At 37.3% G+C, this 8,030-nt stretch overlaps 1 long non-coding RNA gene across 33 annotated transcripts in view; it reads right to left on the bottom strand.

The window, feature by feature from the left end:
* Positions 1-8,030, bottom strand: part of LOC146768567 (uncharacterized) — a 185,669-nt gene that overhangs the window by 151,007 nt on the left and 26,632 nt on the right. The gene's annotated exons all lie outside the window — the stretch shown is intronic.

Below are 8,030 nucleotides of genomic sequence, written 5' to 3'. Positions count from 1 at the left end.
CTGCCAAAAATGGGAAAAATGGAAAAGGCAATTAAAGATGACCCAAAAATACATGAAAAGCACATGGGCATTTATTCAACCCGAAAGGATTATTTGTGCCACCTGCAGTTGTTCAGGGGCATCTCTCAGGAGCTTATCGTCCCAGTAATGGCTGTTTCAAACTTTACACCATCAAACACACCCAATAAATGGATGGCTAAGGTGTCCTTGCCCTCAGCAGTGATTTGCTGTGTGATTCATGCCACAGCAGGAAGGGCCAGTACCTCCTTACAGGAGCACCCCCTCATTTTCATGATCTCTTGAAGAATACATTGCTGATGGAAGAATAAAATAAAATTTCAATCTTGATTATTCAAAATCCCAAAGTCTGCTGGGCACATTTCTCTCCCATCAAATTTTCCTGTACACAAATTGCAATGAAAGTCCAGAAAACAATAAAAAATTGACTTTCATTACCTCCACTTAGGAGGGCAACCCTCTATTAATGTGGAGATCAACAATTGCAGGCACAAACAGTTACATCTGTGTCTGATTCACTGACCTTGTACACTGCCTATACCATCCCTCAAGACAAACCTTTTTTTTTTTTTTTTTGGGGGGGGGGATGGGGGGATTCTTTTAATGCCAAAGATAAACAAACAATAAATAAATCCTTTGCTTTTGGTGGCAAAAAAGAGGGAGGAGATGAAAGTAATGACTAACTTTCCCTGCAGCAGGTAAATCTACACTGTAATTGGCAGGCAGCTTTAGAAAGGGTGTTTGTTCTCCTAGAGTGCAAAGTCCTAATACAGCACTTGATTTCCTACAGGTGCTGCCATAGCATGACTCATAAGAGCAAGCAGGATAAAAGTTCAAAAGATACTGAATTAATTTCTAATGGACGGAATAAGTATCAGGACACACTGTATTTTCTACACTTTATTAGAAGCAACACAGTATTCAGCAAAAATTTGCCAACCTAAATAATTTTGTATAGCTATTAAGTAGAAAAAATTAGAGGTCCTCTGGAGAAAAGCTTGAAAGTATGAATGCAGTAAAGAAAAGACAGTCAAAACCCATAGTCTGGAAAATCTGAACATAGATTGGGCTGTTTATTTCTTAACCTAGATTTTGTGAACTTGTGAAGCTATAATTACTGCAGAATTGTAAGGAGTGATCTATTGTTTATAGTTATTGCAGTGGAGCTTTTGTTGTTGTTTATTAAAATAAGTTAAATTTTGTGCGAGTGTACCATTTTTAATGTACCATTTTAAAGTAACTATTCCTTTCACAGGATATAAATCAAAATCCTCTAAACTACTAGAAGTTGAAGTTTCAAGAAGATGATTTTAAAGAAATAGTTTCAGTTTTTAATGCATCAGCCAGTCAACTACACTTAGAAACAGTTTCATTTCAACAGCATACACTGACCAGGAAAAAATGGCTAATATGGATGACTAAGGCTAAAAGTTGGCATAGCCAGGTTTTCCTTAAAGTCTAGGAAGACTGGGAGTTTTACCACTTGTGGGAATCCAGGGCATCCCTCTGGCTGCCCTGGGACCCTGGCAGGGGTCAGGAACCCCCCTGGACAGAGCCCCCAGAGACACTGGCTGTGATCTCTGGCCATGGAAAAGAGTTTGCAGTCTTACAGGATGAATTACCAGCTCTGAGTGCTTGATATCAGTAATAATTAAGTGTGGCATGGGTGCAAAAGTAAAATTTTAGGATTCTAGATGAGGGGTCCAAAGGGGACAAGCTGGAGGAAATTGGGTGTGCCTTGTCCTTTTCCTCCTTCTTCATGCCCTCCATGTCTCACTGTGGTGTTGGCATTTTTCTGTAGGTTCAGGCTGGGGACACACTGTCCAACGTAGGTGACAGATATTGGCACGTTCTTGTAAATGCAGCCCAGGGAGTTTCTGGTATTTAATGTTTGTCACATCCCACTGAGGGCAGAGCCCCACACGCTGCCCTTCAGGACAGAGCTGGGCAGGGCAGCAGAACATGTGAGAGATAAACAGAATAAACAACCTGGAAACCAGCACAGACCAATTATGGCTTCTGCTTTGGCAGGGGGCTGACAGACAGAGACTTTCTACAATCTCAGAATCATCAATACCGCAGATTCTGACAATCACTGACTTTCCTAGTGGCAAGTTAAGAGGAATCCCAAGAGATCTTTGCAAACCCCCCTCTGCATTCACAAAACGACCCTATTCCTATTCAGATGTGAATCTGTCCAAGCTCAAGGTGCTTTGATCCCTATCATTGTTCATCCCTATATTTCATGAGACTGACTACAGAAGGAAACAATGGAAGACCTCTGTAAAGGAAATAAAACAGTTACTATACCTTGGGAACTACATTGTCATTTAATGGATAATTGTGTCATGAAGTGTTCCCAATAGAATATATTTCCCTGCAGCACAGATGAGACTGGAGAGAAAAAATGGGCACCTTAAACATTCATTAGTAGGAGCAGCTGCTCTTTTGTCAAAGGCAGCAGAAACAATAACAGTGTGAATAACAACCCTCCCAGTCCTTCTGCAAAACAAATGCACACACAGACATATGTGGACATCCAGAAATAATGTCCCATTTAGTTTTTTACCAAACCCACACACATGTATCTAGTGCTAGGTAACAGTTCAATTTTAAGAGGATGAGGGAATTTCCTATGGGAGAATAATCTGTAGATAGTCATTCACAAAATCCCTACAAATCAGCCATTAGCTCTAAAGAAAGTACACCTTCCAGGTTTAAAATCAATGTGGGAATGAGAAACCAAAAGAGAATGATTAGAAATGACATCTCATTAGTCTAGAAATTATGGTTTCACCTGGTACTTCACCATCAGAGCTGCACACTCTGAACCCCCTTGTCAATATATAGTTCATGACTGAGCCTGAAAGTATTTGCTCAGCACGAAAGACAAAATGCCATGAACAGGCCTGGGAGTGGAAAAGTACCATGTCAAGAGAAAGTATGCAGCTGTATTTTTGACATCCATTATTACCATATAATGGGGAAACTGGGCTGATAAGTTCTGTATTCAGGTGTGATTTTGTTTTTGTTGTTGTTTGGGACTTATTTCCTTCTCTTAACATCCCCCCCTCACCCCCCCACAAAAAAGAAAAGGCTTACTAGAGAGACATCTCATTGACTGGTATTTAAAAGACTGAAAATGTAGTTTCCAATCAAAAATTGAACTCTACAGACTCCAACCACAACCAGTTTCAAAAGCAAAGACTGCTAAACCTGAATTTTACCAGGTTGGAACAAGATAATACAGAACCACTCTTCAACCAGAGTAGCATTTCTTGACAGAACAGCAGTGGTAGGAAGTAGAAGCTACTAAAGGTGTTTTTAAGGAATAGTTGATGTACCTATCCATGGTTTTAAGAAGCTGGTTCTATTCAGCTGCCTCAGGCACAGCCCTTGTAAGTGTCCAGGCCCAGATTCCAAATTCTGTTCCTGCCACTAGCTGTAATTGTACCAATACATCTCATTATGTCTATTTAATGGTTTGAAACGTGGTATCCTGGGACTAATGCACATATTTGCTCCAAGTACAGAATAGCATATCCCAGTACGTGCTGTTGGTCTGCAACTCTGCTTGAATTTACTATTGTCAGTCATCCCAGGCTTAACAAAACGTGTTCTAAAGGATGCACATCCTAAATTATTCCCTCTGCTTAGGACCTAACATCTGCTTCTGCTGTGATCAATCACAACAAAACCAACAAATCAAAATAGGTTGCAGCTGATGTTCAGCATAACAAGCAGCTACTTATCATAAGATGAGCATTACCAGGGGGGAAGATGATTATTCCCATATTATAGAAATGGAAACTAGACTCCATGCTCCCCTCCTTGTGTACATGACAAGATCCACACAGCCCCAGAATCTCCCCTTGTTATCCCAGTGCATGAACTTGTATTGCTGTAGTAGCATCAGTCTTGGGCAACCAAGAAAATCTTCTGAGTAGAGTTTCCTTTGTGCACACATTGCTAGCAAGTAATTTATAAAGCATTTATTTGTACTGATACTACCAGGTCATTTTATTTTTCTGCAAAATGGAACATTTCTACCAAGGCTCCTGCCTGTTTGACAGGAGATTCTCCTGTCTGAAACGATTCTTAGGGCAAGGCAAAAACTGAAAAATCTTTGCTAAGGCCACACACACAGAGCTGCACAGAAACTTGTTACTGAAGTACATCCCAGAGAAAGGAAAATTAAACAAACTGCAACAACAAATTCATTTCTACTTGCAAGGATTTGCATGTACACATTAATTCCTAAGGGATACTTTAGAAATTAACCACAAGTTCTTTATGTATCAGCATTCCTTGAGACCCAGTGCTCTACAAAGTAAAGGGATTTTAAAAAGAAGCACTTCAATGGCTTGAATGCACACTGACACAATAGATCAAACTACACATAAAACACATAGATTATTACCCTTTACATTATGTTAATTAAACAATACTCCCTCTAACCAATGCTCATTGTCACAGTCTGATATAACAAAACCACAATCTTTTTCCTCAAGTCTCTACTCATTCATACAAACAAAAGAAAGGATTTGTCACTGGAACCCTTGGAAATTAGTCATTTTTAGGCTACTGAAGTTACTATCCTTACATTATTTTTTTAATGGCAGCTTTATTTTTTAAATGGCAACTTTATTTTTTTTCTTTAATATTACACAAACTGAAAGCAATGTAAATAAAGGCTGGAGCTTCTATAAGAACTAAGCAGCTATGTGAAAGTCACTTGCTGCTCCAGAAGCATTGACACAGCTCAAAACACAGTTGGCAGGGCTCTTGCTTGCATTTAAGTTATTTAAGCATGTTGTATCCCCATAACCCCAAATCTTGGAAAACAGCTTTTATAACAACAATGAAACCAGTTTGACTACTAATGAAATAACTGTTGTGATCCAAGAAGTTCACACAGATAAATATACAATTATCTGATACTTTGAAAATAAGGATAAATTCTAGCACGCTCTTTTCCACATTCTATTAAAAAAATGTAAAAAGCCAAAAGCATCAACAACAGTGATCATGACCTATTTTCTTTCCAAAACAAATTAATTATTGTTCAAATTAAAAAAAAAATCAAAACAAAAAAAAACTTTTGGAAAATAAAAATCAAGATTTATCACTTCAAATCAGCATATTCCAAAATTTGCAAGAGACAATAAATCTGATAGAACAACACTTTAATCCTAGATACTTTAGGAATGAAGGTGTTTCAAGATAAAATTCTTATGAGTTACACATCTCTCATATATTTTTCAAGGTCTCACATATTTTTCAAGGTCAAACTTCAACTAGTCACTTTTGACTATATGTTCTTATAAAAATATGACTATATGCTTTTGACTATATGTTCTAAACTTCCTTTACCATTTCAAAGAATAATTTATAATTGACAAAACCAAAAAGAAAAACTTATCATCCTACTTGGCATTGATTAAAAAAAAAAAAATCAGTACTTCACAGGTCAGAACTATTAGACAAATAATAAGAGAGAAAGATGGGCAAAACAAAAATATATTCAAGATTTTTCACCCAACAGGGAGAGTAGTTCAATGACATAATAAAGTGTCTTAACTACTGAATTCAGAAAACAAATGGCAAAGAACATGAAAAAAATTCAGCATCCACCTTGAGTCTATTTCACCATGGAATGAAACTCTCAATACTACCAGCTTCAGCCTCAAATTCCTCTGGAATCAACAATCCCCACATTTTTACATTTCCTAAGACCCTTGCTAGGTGTCAAAGCTCAGACAGCCCCAGTGGAATTCACTGAACAAGGGTGGGGCCAGGATGCCTCATGGAATAAATTCTACTTGGCTTTGGTGTAATCAAACTTGACCAATCAACTTTTGCCACCAAAATAAGTAACCCTGGAAAGGGTCTTAATGGTTAAAGTTGATATAATTAACAAGCTACAAAAAGGAAGGCAGAAGTCATATCTCTGCTAGTCATTCTCATAATGAGAATTTGCCTTGAGCCTAACTTGGTCTCTGGTAAATAAGAGCCCTTAAAAGAAAAATTATAGTCATGGATTTTTCTTTGTCTAGTAATAATAGAAAAAGAAATACCAACAAGAATTATTTTTTCCTGGCATTTCTCTCATTTAGATTTGTTTTTCTGAGATCAGTGCTCTGGGACTGGGAATACTCTTGGCATTCATATACTGCAGAACTAGAGGTCTACTTAGAGAAAAATAAAAGAGAGAGAGCAAGGAACAACATGAAATTAGTAGGAAAAGTATTTCACTAAAGTTAGAAACAAGAACTGCAAGATCAAATAGGCAGTCTGTAGAAATAGGATACTGATCTATTTATATAAATTTCTAAAACTGAACTTGGGGTAGATTCAGCTGAGGAAAGCAGGAGCAGGTGGCAGATTACTGCAAACATGGTACATTGTAGGCCAAATGTAGGGGAAAAAAAATTAAAAAAAAGACTGACTCTCACCTAAATATAGTGCCCTGTTTAAGTGTTTTGCAGTTCTTCTGATGTGGGGAGTATATCACAAAACATACTAAAACTCACTTAGCTGCTGAAGTGCATAAAAGACAGTAGTTTGAATATGCCCTTATTAGAATAACATCAGCAAAATCTGGACCTAAGGAGTGATCTAAAGCACCTCTAAAAATGTCCTTGCACGCTCTCCACCAATGAACTTTTGTTTGGATTTTCTCCCAAGAGAATAATTAATATTTGCTTGAGTTTGACAAACATTCATACTGTTTCAGGACTACTTCAATATAAGGAAACAATAAGAATGTATAGCTAGGAGGAGGGACTTGAAGAAATTCTGAGGCTGCAGTCCATGCAGTTGGATTTTGGATGGTTTTACATATTATTTAACAAGATGTAGGTCATGGGAAAATGCAGTATCAGTATTATGCAAGAAATAAAACCAAGAGGGATGATTTCTGTGATATGAAAACTCTATATATGCAATTTTATTTTGTTTCAGAGAAGAATCTCAAGGAAGTTAGAAATGTCATAAAGGTCTAAAGCTGAACCAAATTTGTAAACCTTTTGCATAATAATAAACAAAGGCATATGCAGTTTCATTCTCCTTAGTGACATGGTGATTACTTGGAGAGTAAATATAAATCTCAGCATTCTTGGCTTTTGCCTTTAATGCAGTTAGCCTAAAAATGAACAGCTCTGCAAACAAAAAGCAGGTAACTTTGATTTTGTCAAGGAAGAGAACATTTTTTTTTTTTTTAGTGAACCTTACATAAATCACAGACATACTAGCTCTGATTTGGTACATTTAATAGTTCTCACTGTGAAGTATTCTACTATACATTTCTAAATGCATGAATTCAAATATTTTCTAATTCCTTTCTGAAATCAGCTTACTTTTTTGTTACTATTTTGTGTTATTGATCACCAATGCTACATTTCCTGATACACCACTGTTGGCCCTACATATTTCAAATCAAACTTCCCTACTTTATGCTACCCCAAATCTTTGTTCACTGGTGTTTAAAGGTGATGTTGAACATCTCAGTGGTATCTGTGCATTACTGTCCAAATTAGATGATTAAGCACAGCTGACATGGTACCAGGGACCTTTTAAAATCTGACTCCATCACCTCCAGCTACACTATTTATTTAGGCTGCATATCAATTATACACGTACAAACTTTTAAACTCCCAGGTCCTGAACCACCCATTATTTAGGCCAAGAACCGGATCAAAGTTATGGCTTTTATTTGATTATGTGCTTGCATTTTTGATTTGTCAGGCCATGGAAGTTTGGCTGGCTTGGGAGCACCTCACTCTTAACTACAGCTGAAATGCTTGTTGTTCATCTAGATCTAGAGGCTGAGGTTGTCAGTCTCCAAGTACAGATACAGTTTAAAATTTTCTGTCCCTACTCGTTTTCATTTTCCTGAAATTAGCTGCTCTTTTTCCTTCTTTTCAGATACAAGGGCATGCATCTCTTATGTTTCTTCACTGGTAAACCATGAGGATAAATTAAAGCCCCTTTCCTCAAATCACTGAGTCATC

The sequence above is a fragment of the Lonchura striata genome, chromosome 1 (assembly GCF_050655825.1).
Source record: "Lonchura striata isolate lonStrDom1 chromosome 1, ASM5065582v1, whole genome shotgun sequence".
Taxonomy (NCBI): Eukaryota; Metazoa; Chordata; class Aves; order Passeriformes; family Estrildidae; genus Lonchura; species Lonchura striata.
Note: the sequence above shows the minus strand (reverse complement) of the source record. Positions and strands in the feature narration are given on the sequence as shown.